Source organism: Panthera tigris, chromosome C1, assembly GCF_018350195.1.
Source record: "Panthera tigris isolate Pti1 chromosome C1, P.tigris_Pti1_mat1.1, whole genome shotgun sequence".
Classification (NCBI taxonomy): Eukaryota; Metazoa; Chordata; class Mammalia; order Carnivora; family Felidae; genus Panthera; species Panthera tigris.
The window spans coordinates 83,631,094-83,654,177 of NC_056667.1; the positions used below are offsets into that span (position 1 = coordinate 83,631,094).

The window sequence follows — 23,084 nt, forward strand, 5'->3', positions numbered from 1 at the left end:
GAAAGCAATGGGATTCATCAAAGCTTTTAAGCAGGGGGATTTAAGAATCAGACACATTTTAGAAAGATCGTTTTGGCTTCAATGTGGAAAGATCAGATTCAGTTGGGAAAAGGATTAATTCAGAATCAGAAATCAATCAGTGACTATCACCATAAACACAATGGGAATGTATAGTAGTCTGTCAGAGGGTAATATCAGAAATATTACAAAGCTCAGAAGATGGATTTTCAAGATTTTTTCTACCTGCTCCATCTAGAACTTGTCTCCACTGGCATTCTGACTCAACAAAGGAGCCACATCCAGCTAAGCATTTCCAACCCACCAATGTTACAAATTACCAAACTTCCAGTTTGGGTTTAAATAAGGCATCTAGAGAGATGTGCATTTATCTTTCTTTCAGCTAAAATTTGAACTTAATTGGGAGAATCACATTTTGTACTTCATTTTATTTTTATTTTGAATTCTATGTCTTCAATAGATACTTTAAGAAAACTAGGTAGAGCATAACATAAAATTTTTAAAAAATTGAAATCATCATTATAACAAGCACATCTACTGTCTCTCATATTATCTATTTAGTAATTCCCTGGTCTTTCAAAGCTGCTTTGGAGTATATTTACAATTGAATGTCTTTACTTACCAGCAGGAAGAAAAATAACAAAAATATGGATTAAGTGGATGAAGGGGCCCCCCAACAGTGATTTTGATTGGAGAAAGATTCCCATGTGATTTTCTCTGTATGCTATTAATCTGGCACGAAAAATATTCACAATAATTAGGTTCATTCTTTGAAGATGGATTAAAAGTATTCACATTTGAAAGTAAGTGAAGCACATTTATCACAGGAAACACTGTAAGTAGTACAGTGTCTTTTTGATATGAATACAGAAAGAGAACAAAGGTTTGTTCTGATCCTTAGACTTTATGGTATAAGATGCCAATATCTAAAGAGAAGATATTACTGACTCCACCTTTACTACAAACATGGAGCTTTCTTACCCATAGTTGGAGTATGAGTGTGGATACATATGTAGGAAGATATTTGTTAAAATTGCAAATATATGTGCCATGTTATCAAAGTAGCCTCTTTGCAGATGAGATATACCTGCAGATGAGGTACATTCACCATCTGCCCCAGATGGAGACACGTTGTGCTGGCATGGTCGAAGCTGATCACTCTGGCAAAGAAACGAACATCTCAGTGGGAGCTGAGCACCACCACAGAGTTGAAATTCTTGTTAAATTAAGATTATCCAACCCCCCTGAGGAAGATAATCCATTTACATATTTACACCCCGAGCTCTTAATTTTCTAGACAGGCCTTAACAAGGACTATACTCTGAACAAGAAAACAGGGAAATTAAATGTTTATTGTATTCCTTTCTTTTCTCCTCTTAAATCATATAATAAGTAACAGAACTATGTGGTTCATTGGCTTCCATTTCCTAAGTGGTTCACTTTGAATATTTAAGTTTATGTGGGTGAGGATCTGTATAGTTTTAGTCTTTGTTATACTCTTACCACATACCAAAAAAGGTGTTTTCACTTAGGGAGTGAATATATGAATGAATGGTTTACATTGATCCCATTTTTTGTCTCCTAGACAGCTCTATAGCTAATTTTATGAGGCTTCTATTCTAATTGGGACTAGGTTTATAAAATAAACATTATGTTTCATTGTCAACAGAGTACAAGCAATTATTTTACTTATGAAATAATAAAGTCAGTTAAAAAAACAGTACATATTTGCATAGATACATTTCTTCTTTTTTAATTCTTTGAGTATAGTTGACATAGAATGTTAACATTAATTTCAGGTGTACAACATAGTGATTCATCATATCTGTACTTTATGCTGTGCTCCCCCATTTTATTTTTATTTTATTTTTATTTTTTATTTAAATTCCAGTTAGTTAACATGCATTTAGTTAATGCATGCAGTTAGTTAATATTAGTTTCAGGTCCACAATATAGTGATTCAACACTCCCATACATCACCTGATGCTCATCACAACAAGTGCATGGATACATTTTTAATAATGTTAAATCATTCAAAGTGACTCTTCATGGTTTAAGGAAATATGTTCAAGGAAAGTGTTATTATTAGTTGTTGTTGCTGCTGCTGCTGCTGCTGCTGCTATTGTTACTACTGATTCATACTTTGGCTAGTGACAAAATAATAATCCTAATAATCATCACCATAATTTAAAACACGTCCATCGGAGTTTTAAAGATTATAAAGAGATCTCCTTTGATCTTCACAGAGTCTGAGCTTGCATTGCAATCTTTACTTTTAGGAGCCTGCAAGGACAGGAGTGTGGCATTTGTAGTTACAGGTACTGATTGAAGGAAAGTCCCAATTCAGCACAGCCAACTCAGCATTTTAAATTGTCTGCCTAAAACTTCATCTTGCCAACAACCCCCCATCAGTGATTATGTAGCTAATTGGTATTAACTTTGTACCTTTCCTTAAGTATTAGAAAAGGAAACAAACATCTTATCAACATAAGTAGTCTCTTTTGAAAAGTTAGACTCATGAAAATAAGCATGGAGATTAAGTGTATAGGATATAATGTTAAGTGGAATGTATGTTATGTAAAAAATATAGATGCAAATAGATAAAGATTAGAAGCTAATTAGCAAAAATTAGAATAGATAGATTTCAGAGTTATAAATAGCTATTTTTCCTTTTACAAAATGACATACAAAACTGGTGTAGCATTATTGTTTTTCTTTTTTAAATGGTGAGATAATATAGTCTGGTGCCATTAGAAGACCAAAAGATTATCTTGGAAATGTGAACACACAGTTTGGGATTACTTTACAAGAATGGATATGACATCGTTGGAATCGCTCCAGTATTCTGTGTTCCTTGTGTAGGCATTCGGTCATTCAGTTCATACTACATTTATCGTCTTGTTAAAAAAAAAACTCTTCATTCATTCATGTTATGACAAACTATTAAATCCAGGCAAGTCTAATTTTTAACAATTATAAACAAAAATGAGGTATAGATTGTAGATATTCAGACATGCTACAAGACTGAAAAGGACTAAAAGAGAAATAATTATTAATACAAAGGAAAAAAGAAATAGTCACAATCAGATCTATTAATCTAAGTAAATACTGAATGATGCTTTGAAGTTATTTAAAAAATATTCTCTACATCTTATTTTTCATTTTAGAAACCTACATTTTAAAATGTTACCACTCACTATATACTTATTAATTTGTGACATGTATATAAATAGTAATGTTGTGTTGTTATAATTCTTGAACTCATGCTGTGTGGTTCAGTGCATACCTATTAGTTATTTGCAACAGAGAGGAAAACTAATAATAGATAAATTACTTATTCCATGAGTGGAATAAAACTATTTTTTCTTCAAATTATACTTTTCTAAAGCAATATGAAACAGTTATAAATGAGAAAGAAATGAAAGGTTACACACATAGTGGCCTTGTCATTTTCTCTGCAGCCCTGTCATCATCTAGAACACAAAATTGCCCTTAACTTTCATTCTCAAGAAAATTTGCAAATCACCTTTATACCAAAAATGAGAAATGTGAAATAATTCCTTGCATCCACACCACCAAAAGAACATCATACGTTAAAATTTCTATGTCAGTGATCAAATGAGGGATATTGTAACTTAGTGCTTACACAAAGAATAGAGAGACAAGACAACTGAGTTTGATGTATGACTGCTTAACCTGGAGAAACTAGGTCCTGCAAAAAGAAGAGTCCTTTTGTCAGAAATACACACACAATCAGAAGAAAATGTTGATATTATTAAATACACGAGGGTGCCAAATCTGCTCATGTGTACTAAGCATCAAAATAACATTCTGAGCATAAAAGATTTAGAAAGAAAAAGAACCATGGCTCTGGAATGAGCAGTCAATAATATGACAACTGTAAAAGGCTTACTTTGGAATTCAGAGATCAAAAAGGAGCTGTAGTCTTTGCAGCTCCATTAGGAATTAGACCCAAACCACGTTTTTGTGGGTTTTTTTTATGACAGTATTCAACTGTGCACTTTAGATCTTCCCAACAGAAAGTCTAATGAGCCCTGTGGAGGCCATACTACCTGCCAAGAAAATAATCCATCCTCTAAAAGCCCCAGCAACAATATTCCTCAATGTTCAGAAAAAGTGCTGAAATGTTGTCATTCCAAAGACTCTACAATTCTCTCTGGCAATCCTAGAGAATCTAATGAGTGAAAAGCCAAAGGATATACAAAAGAATCATCATTTCCAGATTTAGAAAGAAAAAAAAAAAGCAAGCACTATAAGTCAGAAAATTAACTACTGACTGTCAAAAATGACCTTCCTGGAGTGTCAAACAATGCCTGTCATGACTTCTCAAATTACCTCAGCAGGAAGGCCCAGTAACTGAGGAGAGGCCACAGTACACTGATTCACTGCCCTCTTAATGTGCAACCTGTTCTTAGCATTCTTATTTCCATTTCATTTTGGAAATACATTTTAAGACTAAATAATTCTCAAGCTAGTGAGTGAGCAAATCTGGTAATAAGGGCATCATAAAGGAGAAAGTTTTCTTAAAAAAATTTTTTTCTACTCTTCTCTCCCATCTTTTTATACCACACATTGGCTTTTTTTTTTCCTTCTTTTCTGATCAAACATCAAAATTATTTTTGATAGGATGCCCTCTGAGGTATATAGAAATCAACATTTCTGACCCTCAGGTAAGTTCTTCACAGAGGTTTGGTAGAAAAACGAAAAAAGGCATGCAACCATGAATAAGGCACCATATCTGCCCTCAAAGAGTTTGTATTATAGTTATTATTCAGACAAGTATGTTTCAGTTACAATACACATTATTAACTACTGTAATAAGACAACAACAGAGACTTATATAGTATCTGAAGTGTATACCAAATTTAGTCTTGGAGAATTGGGGAATCTGTCTGTAGAAAATTATGATTCAACTGAAACCTGAAAAATATGAAGGAGTTACCCTCTGAATGTGCTACGTTTTGATTATACAAGAAAGAATTTAGAAGACCAAAGTTGTGATTTTAGCTAGCAACTCACTTAGACTATGTATATCTTGATCGTCTCTTCTCTGAGACTAGTTTTGCCAATCTGCATTATTGTGAAGATGAGAATGTGTCAAACCAACTAGTTAAAAATGGGTACACAATGACAAAATGTTGCTCTGTGCTTTATTAATTAAAAAAGCTTTCACGGAGTAGTAGGCAATCTTTAAGATGGCTCCTAAAGATTCCCACCTCCTGGTATTCACTTCCTTGTGTAATCCTCTTCTCCTTAAGTATGGCCTGGACTTATCGATTCTGTTGTAAAGATAGAATATGGCAGAAGTTATGAGCTATCATTTCTGAAATTAAGTGATAAAATGATTGGGTCTTTTATATTGGAAGTCAGTTCTCACTCCCATTCTTCCTTGGATTTATGACCCTAGGGGAAGCGAGCTGCCATGTGATGAGGCAGCCAAGGTCAACAATAACCATAGAAGTGAGTTTGAAAATGGGTGACACTCCTGCACCCACCCAGTTGAAACTTCAGATGAGACCACAGCTCTGTCCAAAAGCCACCTCATTAGAGACCATGAGCCAGAATTAATCTGCTAAAGTGTGCCTATATTCCTGACAGGCTTGTCAAACACCTTAGGATTTCCACTGAACCTACAGAAAGGTCACAGATTTAGAAGAAAAGAACAGACCAGAACTAAGGGATTCATCATAAGATTAAGGCAAGACTCAACTTCTCCTGAGCAATGTATAAAGTGAGCCTCCATAAAATCATTATTTTTTATTTACTTTTTCAATTTGTCTGTGTTCTCAATTTTCTAAAATAATAGTGTGCTTATTTTATTATCAGCCAAAAATTCATTAAATATTTAGAAGTCATTATTTTTAAAAAGTATTTCTCTTGTGCAAAAGCTTGATTGAAATATCATGAATATAAATGCTTATGAGTATGAAACAGTTAAGACCATAAAAGAGGAGAAATAAACAGGATTAAAAATATAAGTGTACATTAATACATTTAGAAGGTACATATATAATCAATTGGAATTTTGACTTTGGCAAGGTGGAGACTAAAATCCATAGCAATGAAAAATTATCATTACAATATCCTCCAAGGTCAAATGAGAGAGTGTGTTGCAAAGTAAAAATCTAGATAAAAATGCAGCATTATTTTTTAACTAAGCATCAAGATTATTCATTATAATTTAATAAAGAATATGTGTTCTGATTCTAGGTGAGAAATATATTAGCCAGATACTACCTGGCACTTTGATTCAGAGAATGAGGGCATGCAAGGGCGTGATCTGTTGATAATAATCAGTATTCAAAAATTTTGACCTTTACTAATCAAAACTGAATTCCACCTGGAATTTGTGGACATGGAAATCATTGAAACCAAATGTTTCTCAGCTTCTAAGTGGATCTCCTTCTTCACGCTACCTGTAAGAGAATATGATCTGCTAAAATAAATATTTGGTGGAATCTATGTACAAGAGCAGTATATTTTTACATGAGTGAAGAAGAAAAGCGCATGATTGCAACATTGTACTAAAACATTTTTGAGTAGTACACACATTTTAATAATAATATGAGTACCGACTTGAAGGTTTATAACTGAGGACTTCCCCCCCCCCCCACTTTAGTCACTTTTTTTGGTTTTTGTGTTTTGTTATTTTTGGTTTTGTTTTGTTCAGTGGGATATGCCTATAAGGAGAGTAGAATGACTAAGGAGAGTAGAATGACTAAATTGTTACTGAAATAATGTGTATGTCACTGAAATAATGTGTATGTCACAAATGACAGATTCTCACTACCATTTTTAAATGCATGCATATTATTTGAGGGGATAGAGTCATGGATGCCTAGTTTCTCCCTGCTTGCTCATACTCTCTGAGTCAGCATGGACTTTACAGATGTGTGTTAGAAAATTCTTTTTAAAAAAATGTTTATTTTTGAGAGAGAGAGAGAGAGAAAAAAACACAAGTGGAGGAGGGGCACAGAGAGGGGAACAGTGGATCCGAAATGGGCTCTGCACTGACAGTAATGAGCCCAATGTGGGGCTTGAACTCATGAACTGCAAGATCATGACCTGAGCTGAAGTCAGATGCTCAACTGATTGAACCACCCAGGTGCCTCATGTGTTAGAAATTTCTAAGTGAAGTCTTATCAACCAAACTGAGAGATATAAGAATAGAATGTTATAATACTCAACTTATATATTGCAGAATCATAAAGTATCCAAAGCAGGAGTATCTATCTTCTAGCTCTTCAACCTTCTATGTTTCCCAGTGAAGAAAGAGACCCAGAGAAGTGAATGATTTGGCCAATGTTTTATACCCAGAAAACCAGGATAGAATCTTGGTCTCACTTGACACCCAGCTCAAATTCATTAAAAAAAAATCAGTTAATCAAATAACTTGTTTTGGGGGGATGCCTTATAGTTTACAAAGTATTTTCTATTTTATCTTATGTAATCCCTTAAGGTAAGATAGAGGTATTGTTTTTATTTTACAGGCAACCTGATGCTCAGACTCTTTCTAAACAAATTTACTGGGAGATCCAGTGCATAGACTCAGGTCAATATTCAATTTGTCTACTGAGCAATTAACATGGAGTAGGCATTGCAATAGGTAAGTAGTTTCACCTCCTACTACCTGTCAGAATCACCTAAGGAGACTTTCAAGCTTATCCATACCTTAACCACACCCTAGATAGTCAGGTTTAGTTTGATAATCAATATTTTTAGAAAGGTCCCCAGAGGACTCTATGTGGAACCAGATTGAGAACCATTGTACTATAAGAAAAAAGTATGTTTGTTCATCAACAAATATTTATTGTATGGCTATTACATGTCAAGAATTATTCTAAATGCTAAACACACAACAGTAAATACCACAAAAATATCTGTTCTCATTGTATTTACATGCTGGTGGGAGAAACAGATAATAAGCAAATATAATATTGAAGATGGTGGGGGCGCCTGGGTGGCTCAGTCGGTTGAGCAACTGACCTTGGCTCAGGTCATGATCTCAGGGTTTGTGGGCTCGAGCCCCGCATTGGGCTCTGTGCTGACAGCTTGGAGCTCGGAGCCTGGAGCCTGCTTCAGATTCTTTGTCTCCATCTCTCTGCCCCTCTCCCACTTGTGCTCTGTCTCTCTATCTCAAAAATAAATAAAATGTAAAAAAAAAATTTTTTCAAGATGGTGATAAGTGAAATTGAAAAAAACAAAAATAAACCGAGGAAGAATAGAAAAGGAGATAAAAATCCATTTTAAATAGGATGTATTTTGAATAACGACCTGAAGGAGATGGGAGAGAGAGAGAGACAGAGAAGGAGTGTATCATGCTGATATTTTTGAATAGAGCCCTCTGGGCAGAAAGAAAATCAAATACAAAAGCTTTGAAGCAGGACCATGCCTGGTGTACTCTAGGAAGAGCAAGCAGTTGGTAGGAGCCCATGTAGTGAGAGGAAAAGTAATAGGAGATGAAGTAGGAATAGGGAACAGATCATATAGGACTTTATGGGTCATTGTAAGAAATTTGGATTTTATATAAGACAGATGGAAAACCAATGGAATAATTTGAGCAGGGAAGTAACAAGGTCTGATTTTATTTTTAAAAACACCATTGAGTATAGGAAAAAATGATAGGGTGGATAGAAACTGAGGGCCCAATAAGAAGTTTTGCAACGATTAGGGATACCATGATTTAGACCACCGTGATAACAGTGAAGGGGATGAGAAACAGTTGGATTCTGGATATATTTTGAAGCCAGAACAACAGAATTGACAATACTTGGATGTATAAAGAATCTCAATCTAACATGGAACCAGTGGATGAAAAAATCTTAGCACATGTGCCCTCAGAAAAACAGCTTAAGAACTGAGAAACAGATGTCCTGTATATGCCTGATTTACAGAAAACTGGTAATATTTGGAATTTTCTTAAATGATAAGGAATTGCCTCAGGTAAACCTTAGAAAGTTTGGGTTATGGTTTACAGAGGCAAGAGGAAGAAACAACCCAGGTCGGTTTGGTCTCCCAAAACAAGCTGAACTGAACTTTTGCTTGTATGACTGTACTAGTTTTGTCTGCTTGGGAAATTTTTAAAGCTGGTTTCCGTTTGTTTTTATTATAACAGACTCTACTGAATTTTCCCCTCTTTACATTCTCTGCCCATAAAAACAGCCTAGCCCAAAACTTTAGCAGACTTATGTATACCTTGCTACAGTTTGCATGTCCCAAATTTCAGTTCCTCTGCTATTCCCGAATAAGTTCATCTTTTTGAGCTTGCCTCAGTTTACCTCCTTTTTTAGGTTGACAGATGTGTGGTATGACATAATGATATTAGCCCAAGTGACTCCAGATTTGGGGTCTGAGGGACTGGGATTTCAGAGCACCTAATAGTAAAACCTCAACATACATGAACAAAGTTGATCAAATTGAAAGACAAATCCACAATTACAGATAGAGACTTAACATTCTTCTAACAACAGAAGAGCTCTAACTGATAGAGCAAGTAGACCAAAAAAAAAATCTTTAGGGACATAGAAGACTTTAGCAACTTAACCTGATTAATATCTTTAGAACATTACAGAAAATTTCAGAATACAGTTTGTCTAATGTAAGTGGAATAGGTACCAAGATAGATGGTTTGCTGGACTATAAAATAAGTCTGAATACAGTTCAAAGGATTTAAATCCTACCAGATGTGTTTTCTAGCTTCAATGGAATTAAATTAAAATCAATAATGGTAAGAATATAGAAAGCCCCTAAATACTTATAAATTGAAGCACTAATTTCTAAATAATTTATGAATTAACTATTTTAATATTCCCCATAGAAATATATGTAAAACTTCTTAATTAGAAAATTAAATTCATCAAAGTTTACAAGAGGTGGATGTATCAAGAAAAAGTGGCGCTTATTCCAGGAATACAGGGTTAGATTACGTTCAAAAGCCAATCAGTGTAATTCTTCATATTAACAGAATAAATGAGAAAAATCTTATGATCATTTTAATGGATGCAGGAAAATAATTTTGAAGAATTTAATACATATTCATGATTTTTAAAAAATTCTCAGCAAGCCAGGAATAGAAGGAAATTTTCTTAACCTGATAAAGAACATCTATGAAAACTCTATAATGAACATTATATTTAATGAAAAACTATAAAATGCTTTCCCCCTATAGTTGGGAACAGTGCACTTTTATTCAACATTATACTGGAGGTTCCTAGCCAGTGCAATATGACACCAAAAGGAAATACAATTATAAAGATTGGAAACAAATAAGGAATGATATGCTATCTTTATTCACAGGCAATACAATTGGTTATATAAATAATCCTAAACTGCATTTCTCACACAAACACACACACACACACACACACACACACACACACACACACCAATAAGTGTGGCCAATTTATGAAAATACATTTTATTACTGTATACTAGCAGTAATCAATGATAAAATGAGATATAAAAACACCATTTCCAATAGTGTGTAACAACATAGAATACATAGGGATAACTTTAACAAAAGAAATGCAAGTCTTATATGTTGGAAACTATAAAACTTTGCTGTGAGACATTAAAGAAGAATTAGATGGAAAGATTGTGTTCATGGAATAGAAGACTCAATATTGTTTAGATGTCAATTCTCCCAATTGATCCACAGAGTCACTGTAATACCAAACAACATCTCAAAATTATTTTTCATAGAATTCGATGAGATTCTAAATTTTATATGAAAATGAATGACTTAGCATAGCCAAAAAATCCTGCAAAAGAACAGATTTGGAAGACTCATCCTATGTGACTTCAAAGTTTACTATAGATCAGTGTTTTTTGACATTTTAAAAAATTATTATTCCCCTCTTCCAGAAGAAAGTTAAATTAAAATTCTCCATAATAAGATAAATTACATCTTAAGTAATAAAACTTTTTCAGATTAGGTTGAAATTTAGGGTGTCATTCACCATTGTAATATCCAAGATTTTTTTCATCCATTACCAAGAACCAATTTTCACCCTTTGGAGATGATACCTCTATTGAGAACACATATTAATGAGCTATAATAATATGGACAGTATGAGTCTACTTATAGAAGCTCTAGAACAGACAAAATTAATCTGTATAATAATAGACAAAACAGTGGTTAACTGTGGTTGGTAGGGTTTGACCCAAAAAGGGCACAGGTAACTTTCTGGAGTGGTTGAAATATTCTGTATCATTATTGGTCTGTAATTATGGGGCATGTCCCACTTGTCATAGCTCATCAAATTTTCCACATAAAATCACTGTATGTAAATTTTATCCCAGTTAAAATAAAAGATTCATATGGAGATCATAGTTTAATTTAAATGAATATACCCTTATATTTGTCATCCAATAAATATGCAAATAAATTAGACAATAAATACATCTTGGGAAGTTACATATTATATATTACATATTACTTTATTTATATACAGTAATAAGCAAAATATTTTCATTTGCATTTCTAAAAATTATATGAATATTAAATTCAAAAAAGAAAAGCGTGGTATGATGAAAGTAAATTTTAATATATGCCACCCTATTGTCATTCTACCTTTGTAAATTGCTGTAAATCTTTTCAGGAAAAGACATCTTCTGTTTACAAGTGTTACATAACAAGGCACCCCAAAACTTCCCATATCAAAATAACTATTTTCTTTTTGCTCATAATTTTTCTGTGGGTCAGGAATTTGAGAAGGACTCATCAGGCAATTCTTGCTTGGTGAGTCTCATGTGATTGCAGTCAGATGTTGCTGGGACTACAGTCATCTGAAAGACCAACTGAGCAATGTCTAGTGTCTAATGTGGCTCACTCAAGTGAGTGTGAATTGCTGAGGCCTCACTGGGCTGTTGACTAAAGTGACTACACGTGGCCTCTCTAGCATAATGGTCTGGGAGAAATAGGACTTCTTATATAGCAGTTCCAAACCCTAAGCACAGGTATACCAGTAAACAAGACAGAAGCTATGTTATCTTTTCTGATCCAGCCTTGGATGTCTTGCAGAATCATTTCTACATTCTGTTAGTTATAACTGAGCCACAAATTTACCCAGATTCAAGGAGAGGGGACATAGAGCAGACTCCTCTATGGGAGCAGTATCAAAGAATTTTCATTCATTTTAAAAAAACAAAACTGCCACCGATGAAAAGAAAATAAATGAATGAAATATTTTTGTTTTGTTTTTGTTTTGACATGAAGAGTTGAGATCCAGCTATTTCTAGCCTGGCCAGAAAATATTTTTCAGAGCTTAATGTTTCATATAGAAGTTGAGATCAATGTTATTATATTCACATAATCTCTCTTAATAGTTTCACCTAATCAGCATCCCTGTCAATGGAGTGTTAAAGTCCCCTGCAATTACCACATTCTTATCAATAAGGTTGTTTATGTTTGTGAGTAATTGTTTTATATATTTGGGGGCTCCGGTATTCGGCACATGGACATTTATAATTGTTAGCTCTTCCTGATGGATAGACCCTGTGATTATTATATAATGCCCTTCTTCATCTCTGTTACAGACTTTAATTTAAAGTCTAATTTGTCTGATATAAGTATGGCTACTCCAGCTTTCTTTTGACTTCCAGTGGCATGATAAATAGTTCTCCATCCCCTCACTCTCAATCTGAAGGTGTCCTCAGGTCTAAAATGAGTCTCTTGTAGACAGCAAATAGATGGGTCTTGTTTTTTTATCCATTCTTATACCCTATGTCTTTTGGTTGGCACATTTAGTCCATTTACATTCAGTGTTATTATATAAAGATATGGGTTTAGAGTCATTGTGATGTCTGTAGGTTTCATGCTTATAACGATGTCTCTGGTACTTTGTCTCACAGGATCCCCCTTAGGATCTCTTGTAGGGCTGGTTTCATGGTGACGAATTCCTTCAGTTTTTGTTTGTTTGGGAAGACCTTTATCTCTCCTTCTATTCTAAATGACAGACTTGCTGGATAAAGGATTCTCAGCTGCATATTTTTTCTGTTCATCACATGGAAGATCTCCTGCCATTCCTTTCTGGCCTGCTAAGTTTCAGTAGAGGGATCGGTCACGAGTCTTATAGGTCTCCCTTTATATGTTAGAGCACGTTTATCTCTAGCTGCTTTCAGAATTTGCTCTTTATCCTTGTATTTTGCCAGTTTCACTATGATATGTCGTGCAGAAGATCTATTCAAGTTACGTCTGAAGGGAGTTCTCTGTGTCTCTTGGATTTCAATGCCTTTTTCCTTCCCCAGATCAGGAAAGTTCTCAGCTATTGTTTCTTCAAGTACACCTTCAGCACCTTTCCCTCTCTCTTCCTCCTCTGGAATACCAATTATGCATAGATTATTTCTCTTTATGCATCACTTAGTTATCTAATTTTCCCCTCATTCTCCTGGATTTTTTAATCTCTCTTTTTCTCAGCTGCTTCTTTTTCCATAATTTTATCTTCTAGTTCACCTATTCTCTCCTCTGCCTCTTTAGTCTGAGCTGTGGTTGTCTCCATCTTATTTTGCAGCTCATTGATAGCATTTTTTAGCTCCTCCTGGCTGTTCCTGAGTCCCTTGATCTCTGTAGCGGTAGATTCTCTGCTGTCCTTTATACTGTTTTCAAGCCCAGTGATTAATTTATGGCTGTTATTCTAAATTCACTTTCTGTTATATTGTTAAATTCTTTTTGATCAGTTCGTTAGCTGTCGTTATTTCCTGGAGGTTTTTTTGAGGGGAATTCTTCCGTTTTGTCATTTTGGATAGTCCCTGGAGTGGTGGGGAACTGCGGGGCACTTCCCCTGTCCTGTCTTGAATAAGTTGCGTTGGTGGGCGGGGCCGCAGTCAGTCCTGATGTCTGCCCCCAGCCCACCGCTGGGGCCACAGTCAGACTGGTGTGTGCCTTCTCTTCCCCTCTCCTAGGGGCGGGATTCACTGTGGGGTGGCATGCACACTGCCAGGCTTGTGGTGCTGGGGATCTGGTGTATTAGCTGGGGTGGATCTGCAAGGTGCACAGGGGCGGGAGGGGCAGGCTCAGCTCGCTTTTCCTTCCGAGATCTGCTTCAGGAGGGGCCCTGCTACACCGGGAGGGAGTCAGACCTGCCGGAGGGATGGATCCACAGAAGCACAGTGTTGGGTGTTTGCGTGGTGCAAGCAAGTTCTCTGGCAGGAACTGGTTCCCTTTGGGATTTTGGCTGGGGGATGGGTGAGGAAGATGGTGCTGGCAAGTGCCTTTGTTCCCTGCCAAGCTGCGCTCTGTCCTCCGGGGCTCAACAACTCTCCCTCCCGTTGTCCTCCAGCCCTCCCGTTCTCCGAGCAGAGCTGTTAGCTTATAACCTTCCAGATGTCAAGTCCCACTCGCTGTCAGAACACACTCCGTCTGGCCCCTCCGCTTTTGCAAGCCAGACTCGGGGCTCTGCTTGGCCGGCAGGCTGCCCCTCTGCCCCAGCTCCCTCCCGCCAGTCCGTGGAGCGTGCACCGCCTCTCCGCCCTTCCTACCCTCTTCCGTGGGCCTCTCGTATGTGCTTGGCTCCGGAGACTCCGTTCTGCTAGTCTTCTGGTGGTTTTCTGGGTTATTTAGGCAGGTGTAGGTGGAATCTAAGTGATCAGCAGGACGCACGGTGAGCCCAGCGTCCTCCTACACTGCCATCTTCTCAGGATCCTCAGCATCCCTATCAATGGTGTAGTTGGGGTAAGGTGGTAAGGATTTGGGAGCAATTAAGTACAAATATGTCCTTTTGGATTCAGCAACTTCTCAGTGATGGAGCTCTCAGTTATGTGTTAGTTCATTTTTAGGTAAGAACATAGAGCTATTGAGGATTCTAAATTCAGAGGACTTAAGAAGAAGATTCTTTATTTAAACTTTTTTTTTAAGTTGAGTATAGTTGACACATAATGTTACATTAGTTTCAGGTGTGCAATATAATGATTCAACTTGTCTATATGTTATGCTATGCTCACCACAAATGTAGCTACCATCACCATAAGATGCTATTACAACACAACACTATTACAATACCATTTAATTTTTTTTTTATTTTGACCCAAGTTAGTTAACATATAATGTAATAATGGTTTCAGGAGTAGAATTTAGTGATTCATCACTTACATATAACACCCAGTGTTCATCCCAACAAGTGCCCTTCTTAATGCCCCTTGCCCATTTAGCCCATCCCCCTACCCAACACCCTTCCACCAACCCTCAGTTTGATCTCTGCATTTGAATCTCTTATGGTTTGCCTCCCTCTCTGTTTTTATATTGTTTTGCTTCCCTTCCCCTATGTTCATCTGTTTTGTTTCTTAAATTCCACATATGAGTAAAATGAGATTTCTTTCTAGATTTACATTCTAGTCACATCCACATTGTTGCAAATGTCAAGATTTCATTCTTTGTGATCACCGAGTAACATTCCAGTGTGTGTGTGTGTGTGTGTGTGTGTGTGTGTGTGTATGCCATATACCACATCTTCTTTATCCATTCATCAGTCAGTGGACATTTGGGCTTTCCATAATTTGGCTATTGTTGATAGTGCTACTATAAACATTGGGGTGCATATGCCCCTTCGAATCAGCAATACCGTTCTCCACTTCCATATCGTTCTCCAAAGTGGCTGCACCAGTTTGCATTCCTACCAGCAGTGCAAAAGAGTTTCCCTTTTACTGCAAACTTGCCAACATTTGTTGTTTCCTGAGTTGTTTATTTTAGCTATTCTGACAGGTGTGAGGTGGTATCTTGTTGTGTTTTTGATTTGTATATCCCTGATGATGAGTGTTGTTGAGCATCTTTTCATGTGTCTGTTAGCAAAGTGTGTGTTCATGTCTTTTACCCATTTCTTCACTGGATTATTTGTTTTTTGGGTGTTGAGTTTTATACGTTTTTTTATAGATTTTGGATACTAACCCTTTATCCAATATGTCATTTGCAAATATGTTCTCCCATTCTGTTGGTTGCCTTTTAGTTTTGTAGATTATTTCCTTTGTTGTGAGAAGTTTTTTATCTCAATGAAGTCCCAATGATTCATTTTTGCTTTACTTTCCCTTGCCTCTAGAGAAATGTCTAGTAAGAAATTGCTGTGATCGAGGTCAAAGAGGTTGTTGCCTGTTTTCTCCTCTAGAATTTTGATGATTTCCTTTCTTACACTTAGATCTTTCATCCATTTTGAGTTTATTTTTGTGTATGGAATAAGAAAGTGGTTTGGGTTCATTCTTTTGCAAGTCACTGTCCAATTTTCCCAACACGATTTGCTAAAGAGACTTTTTTTTTTCCATTGGATAATCTTCCTGCTTTGTCAAAGAGTAGTTGGCCATAAGTTTGTAGGTCCCTTTCTGGGTCCTCTACTCTGTTCCATTGAGGTGTGTGTTTGTTTATGTGCCAGTACCATACTCTTAATCACTACAGCTTTGTAACACAGCTTGAAGTCTGGAATTGTGATGCTTCCGACTTTGGTTTTCTTTTTCAGGATTGCTTTAGCTATTCAGGTTTTTTTTTGTTTCCATACACAATTTAGAATTGTTTGTTCTAGCTCTGTGAAGGATGCTTGTGTTATTTTGATAGGGATTTCATTGAATATGTAGACTGCTTTGGGTAGTATTGACATTTTAACAATATGTGTTCTTCCTATCCAGGAGCATGGAATCTTTTTCCATTTCTTTGTGTCTTCTTCAATTTCTTTCATAAGCTTTCTACAGTTTTCAGCGTACAGATCTTTTACCTCTTTGGTTAGGTTTACTCCTAGGTATTTTATGGTTTTTGGTGCAATTGTAAATGGGATCGATCCTTGATTTCTCCTTCTGCTACTTTATTATTGGTGGATAGAAATGCAACCAATTTCTGTACGTTGATTTTATATCCTGCAATTTTTCTGAATTCATGTATCAGTTTTAGCAAATTTTTGGTGGAGTCTTTTGGGTTTTCCACATAGAGTATCATGTCATCTGTGAAGAGTGAAAGTATGACTTCCTCCTTGCTGATTTGGATGCCTTTTATTTCTTTGTGTTGTCTGATTGCTAAGGCTAGGACTTCCAACACTATGTTGAATAACAGTGGTGAGAATGGACATCCTTGTCATGTTCCTGACCTTAGGGAAAGCTTCTAGTTCTTCCCCATTGAGGATCATATTACCAGTGGGTCTTTCATATATGGCTTTTATGATATTGATGTATGATCCTTCTATCCCTACTTTCTTGAGGGTTTTTATGAAGAAAGAATGCTGTATTTTGCCAAATGCTTTCTCTGCATCTATTGAAAGGATCATGTGGTTCTTATCCTTCCTTTATTAAATGTGATGTATCACATTGATTGATTTGCAGATATTGAACCAGGCCTGCATCCCAGAAATAAATCCCACTCAATCATGGTGGGTAATTACTTAATGTATTGTTAGATCCAGTTTGTTAGTATCTTGTTGAGAATTTTTGCATCCATGTTCATCAGGGAAATTGATCTGTAGTTCTCCTTTTTAGTGGGGTCTTTATCTGGTTTTGGAATCAAGATAATTCCGGCCTCATAGAATGAGTTTGTAAGTTTTTCTTCCACTTCTGTTTTGTCGAACAGCTTCAAAAGAATAAGTATTAACTCTTCTTTAGAATTTGGTAGAATTCCCGTGGGAAGCCATCCAACCCTGGACTCATTTGTTGATAAAAATAAAAGTTAAAAATTAAAAGCAAAACAAATCAAAGAAAGGAAGCTAGATCCTAGGTATATGTCAGTCTGTTTGTGAGAGAAACTTGATAGAAAAGAGAAAAAAGAGAAAGAAAAAAAAAGTTTAAAGAATTTAAAACTTTTTAAGTAATAAAAGTTACTCTTACCGACCCACAATCAAGCACCCCTCCTTTGTCTAGGCCTCTGTCTGTTTCCTGCCTCTGCCTTGTCCATGTCCAAGCTGTCTGCTTGCCAGGTGGCACCTCCCTCCAGAATTTTATCTCAGATGGGGCAATGTTTCAAAACCTCACACTTCAGAGACCCCTGCAGCTTGGACCCGCACTGACTCTCTGGGGGAGGGTCTTGCCAAGCAATGGCCAGGTGCTGGCTTGTCCCAGAAAACGTGCATGTAGTCGTGCAGCAGCAGAGGCCCAGAGTATATGGCAAATGACAACACACAGCCGACGCCGAGTTTTGCTGCCCTCTGGTGTCTTTGTTCCAGTATCAGTAAACATGGCTGCTCTCTGTGGTCTGCCAGGACTTTTGCCCGTGGAGAGGCCTTAAGGCCTTTACCAAATGTACCCCAGTCAGGAGAACCACTTGTCCCTGTGTGGCACACACACCCCTCAGACCATGCTGCCTGCTGCTGGGGATTTGCCTTGCTTCTTCACCAGAGCACCACCAGATGCTGAGTTCTGAAACTTCAGACTCCGCGCCACTGTTTATAGAATGCTGGTAGCACTGAAACCCTCTTCTTTCTCCCCATCATTGGTTTCGGGGAACAGATTTTTTTGTCCAGTCCCCTGCGAGTGTTTTCACTCTCACTCTCTCTTTCTCTCCAGCTGCTTTTCTTGTGCACTCTCTGATATGCTGCACTCTCCCCCTTTCTCTTTCTCTCTCTGTCCTCTCTCTGAGAAAATGGCTCCCTACCCTCCATGGCTGCACAGCTTTTCTCTCCCCCAATTCACCTGTCTGCACTACGTACCTGCCAAGTTCTCTGGCTCCAATTATGCAGATTGTTGCATTAATCCTCAGATCAATTTCCTAGGTGTTCAAAATGGCTTGACACTGCTCTGAGTTTCAGGGACGAAACAAGCTTAGGGTCCTCATACTACTCCACCATCTTAACTCCTCTCTCCTAGGTAATCACTATTATGATACCAATAACTATACTTCTTGTGCTGTGCTTTTATTCCCATGACTTATTAATTCCATAACTGAAAGCCTGTACCTCCCCAAAATATGGAATACTTCACAAATTTATATGTCATCCTCATAGGGGCCATGCAAATCTTTGTCTTGTTCCAATTTTAATTGGAAGTGAGGACAGGAAGATTGTTTTCTATCCATTCTTACAGGTATTCCTAATGAATTCATTCATTTATCAGTAACCTTTCATTCCTTTCTTTTGGGAGCAAGAGGAAGTTGTGTAACCTGGAATGGCCAGACTCTAGTTCTCTGATTTCAACTCCCTGTTGTGAGAAATTCTTGGAAAGGGATATCAAGACACTTTTGCAGGAAGGAAAGCAGCTTTGAGGCCTGGATGGTGGTGATGAAGGTGAATGATGGGACAAAGGACCCAATAATTTAGTGCCAACCAGTCATATGTAAGAGGAAAAGCTGAGCTCTGTGACATATTTGCAAATTTGCTTTCAACTCTGCCAAACCCCTTTCATCTCATAACAGGACATGGGCTGAGTGCCCATGGAGATAATGAGTGCTACAGATGTGTAGTTTTCATACAATTTATTTACTTCAGCTTCTTGAAACGTGTTGAATTGAGGTAGGTGATAGGGTATCTATACATTTAGTCTTTACATCAAACTTCACTATTGATTTTGGAATAAAGCCTGGGAAAATGCTTACTTATGACCATCTGAATTCCTTCATTCAAGATTAATTTTACAGTAGGATAACTATTTGTTAGTTTTCTTGGCTCCAACATGATAACGCATTTGGCAAACATGAAGCCATATTACTCTACTGTGCAAGAAAAAAAATGATATAATATGAAATGGTTCTTCTCAGGTTCATTTTTAAAACAGGTCTCCTGGTTTAGTTGGGAACTAATGGCTTACACACTGACAATGTGTAGGAAAACTGTTACTTTATGATTGTGTGCAAAAGTGAATGAGATGTCAGTTAAGCCAATCAGTCAACTCTGTAAAGCGTCATCTATTCTCAGTAATGGATAGTTTCTCTGAACATTTGGTTAATTTTTCTTGCTGTGATATAAAAAGTCTTTCTTGAAGCTAAACTACAGAATGATATATGGAAGTGGGGATCACTTACAGTAATATCACCTTGCTGTTCTGTCTGGCTTTGAAGTTGAGTTTGGGGTACTATATGCTTTTTAAAAGTTCCTGCTTCAGTGATTATTTTACCACAAGCTGGTGTTTCTTCTTTTGTGTTTCTGGACCATAAATGTGTCTGGGGAACCTCAGACTGCTGGACCAACCCTAGGTTGAAAGAGGTGCCTCTTCTTTATGTCACTGAACTGGGAGCCCCAGCACTAGAATGGCCAAGAGGCTCAGAATACTGGAGGAAAAGACAGATTTGAGTCATTGAATTTAAACCTTCTATTTTACCTCTCAGGTAATAGAGGCCAAGGGTGAACACATGATTTTTCCAAAGTCACATATTATATGTCTCCCAGAATCAGTAACCAGTTCCCCTTCCACTGAGCTCTTCTCTTGGGTAAAAATTAAAGCAATTTGGAAAGTCAACACTAAAAAGTTGTGATGACGATGAAACTATTATACTCCTCTTTCTATTCCTTTTAGTTTCTAGTCTCTAGAAACTAAATATTTTTAATATTTGGAGCTCTTGGGATAAATTACTGGTTAAAGCTCTCCTGACTGTGATAATCTCTTTCATTTATTTTGTTTTGCCTTTTACTACTGGACAGAGGATTCATTCTTAGACCTTAAATACTCTTCCTTGTAATTTATAAACTATCATGTAGATTTTCCCTTTTGGTAAAAGGTCTTCTTTTTCTTGCCATGGAAATGGCCTTTCACTAACTGCTTGGGCCCATTTAGGTAGGCCCCTGCTTTATTGCCCAAACCTGTATCTTCCTAAATACACAAGGCTTTAGTCATATAAGAGACAAACAGCATTAGATAAATTGGACTCGTCTCATTTGACCTAGCAAATAAAACAGCTAGCCATTTGATGCAACTTCTAAAACATTATCTCCTATAAGCAACTGCATCACTATCATTATTTTTGATACACCAATTTTCATGTATTAGTAGCAACCTTTTTGTACTAAATTATAGTGCTCATATTTTTCTTTGATGAACTTTAATGGAATATTTAAATAGCTTTAGAACTTCAATCAATACTGAATATTTTAAGAAGACCCTACCATTAAATATGAAAATATTCTGTAAAGCAAAGGCAGCACATAGAAATTTCATGTGATCTCTGAGTATCATTTGACCCACAGCCCTAATATTTGCTGATAAAATTATCGATATCTTTTTAAAAAAATAACTACTCATAGAGAATAACATTTTGAATAATACAAATGAGGAAACATTTCAGCCATAGCAAGTATATGCTACACTGTGATTTCATCACTAATTATGGATATTTAAGAAGGAAAAAACTCTACATTGTTAAATTATGCAATTTTAAAAATTTACCCATGAAATAAGAGTAAACTCTGCCCTTCTGTTATGAAGACATAATTTTAATAAAAAATTAACACAATGAATTATTTTCAAATTGAATCCAAGCCTATTTAAGTCCTCTAGGAAAGCATTTTCTGTTGACTGCCTTTAATATGGAACAGTTGGCTCACAGATAAATTAATGCTGGTCGGTGCACAATTCCCTTTGGGTAGCTTTTTTCCCCCAGCCGGAGACCAGCCATCAACCATTTGGTTGGGTTTATTAGTTCTGAGAAAATGCTTTCACAACCTGGAAAGTTTCTTACATATCTCTGCTCTATGCGTTGTATCTCCATGTATGGCATTTTCAGCATCGGAATTTGAAAACTCTTACTGTGCAGCAGAAAATTGTGCAGTAGTGCTGCTGACCTAGCTAGTTTTGGGCAAAAGATCTTCTGAAAAGCTAAGTGCTGCTACTGAATGCTACTTTTGTTTTACTGATCTTTTATTAAGCAAAATAACAAAAAGCAGAAAGCTCAATCATACCTCATAAGATCAGGCCCAACACACTCCAGCCATTTGTGTTTACTGAAGAATGATTGCACCAAGTAATTATATTCTAGCTCATGTACAGCCTCAAACTATCAGGGATGAGTGGAAGTAAAACTACATCAAAACTCTTCAACCTTAAGCTTAAATTCTTTCATTAGACTATCACTCTGGAGTCCTATCATAGTAATCAATTCCTGTAGGATTTAACAGTATTTCCCCATCACTCTTTTTTCTTTCCTGCCTGTACCACCAAGTAGGAGTTTCTACTGTTTATTATATGACAGACAGTAGGTTTAAAAGTGCTCAGAACTCCAGAGTTCTAATATGGAGCCTTGAGAATGTCTGGTTTCACACCCAGACCATATTCTATACTTCCTCCTCACCCTGGGATCATTCCATCTTGTCACTGTGCATAGACATAGCTCTGTGACAGTTGCAGCAAAGCTGCATCTCCCACTTTCATTGTATGAGTTGCTGGGAGTTCTTCTGGGCCAGAGACTACATTTTCTAGACTTTTCCCATCCAGGTCAAATGATTTTCATCAATGAGACATGAGCTGAAGTGGGATGGTCCCTCTTGGATCTGGGTTTTTGAAAAGTAGTTATGCTTCTCCAACATCTCTTATACTCTCTCCCTTTTCTTTTTTGCTGGCTGGAGGCAGAGGACACTGGGGTCCTAATGGAATCCAGAGCCACAGGCAGAAGGAGTCTAGTTCCCTGAATCACCGCATAAAGGAAAGATACACCTGCCAAACAGGAACAGCCACCTTGGACTTTTGCTTGAGTAGGTGGTAAACTTCTATTGCAATTTGGTGGTTTATTAGTTACAGTATCTGGCATTTTCTAACCATAATAGTTTCATACGCTTTTTTGAATTTACTAAGAAGTAAAACTTGTTCACTTTTGACACTTATTATATTTTCAACTCCTACGCAGTGTCTGGCACAGTGTTTTTATATTCAATGGGTAACAACAAAACTATCTCTTATTGAATTCTTGCTGTGTGGTCATCACTATGCTAAGAGATTTTCATATATTAACACAATCATCTTTACATCCTATTACAAAATCAGTACAAGAGAACATGAACAAACATAACCTCTCCAAGAACACAGACAGATTGCGTAGGTTGCTCAAGGTCATATGGTTAGTAAGAGTTTAAACCCATAATATATAATTTTAACACATCATTCTTTTACACTAAATTAAGCCATTATCTTTGCAAATTTCATCTCCTGAGGGCTTTCTCTGGGCCATG

The 23,084-nt window shown here is 36.7% G+C and overlaps 1 protein-coding gene and 1 pseudogene across 2 annotated transcripts in view; one reads left to right on the forward strand and one right to left on the reverse strand.

Moving 5' to 3' along the window:
- Positions 1 to 22,542, forward strand: part of SNX7 (sorting nexin 7) — a 183,917-nt gene extending 161,375 nt beyond the window's left edge. The window contains exons 11-12 of one of the 2 annotated variants that reach the window (XR_006221730.1): positions 7,530 to 7,645; positions 22,489 to 22,542. The gene's annotated coding sequence lies outside the window, so the exon portion shown is untranslated. Of the gene's footprint in view, positions 1 to 7,529; positions 7,646 to 22,484 lie in introns of both variants that reach the window. The other variant, XR_006221729.1, reaches the window with a different exon arrangement.
- Positions 18,896 to 18,988, reverse strand: LOC122241717 (annotated as a pseudogene).
- Positions 22,543 to 23,084: the final 542 nt, after the last annotated feature.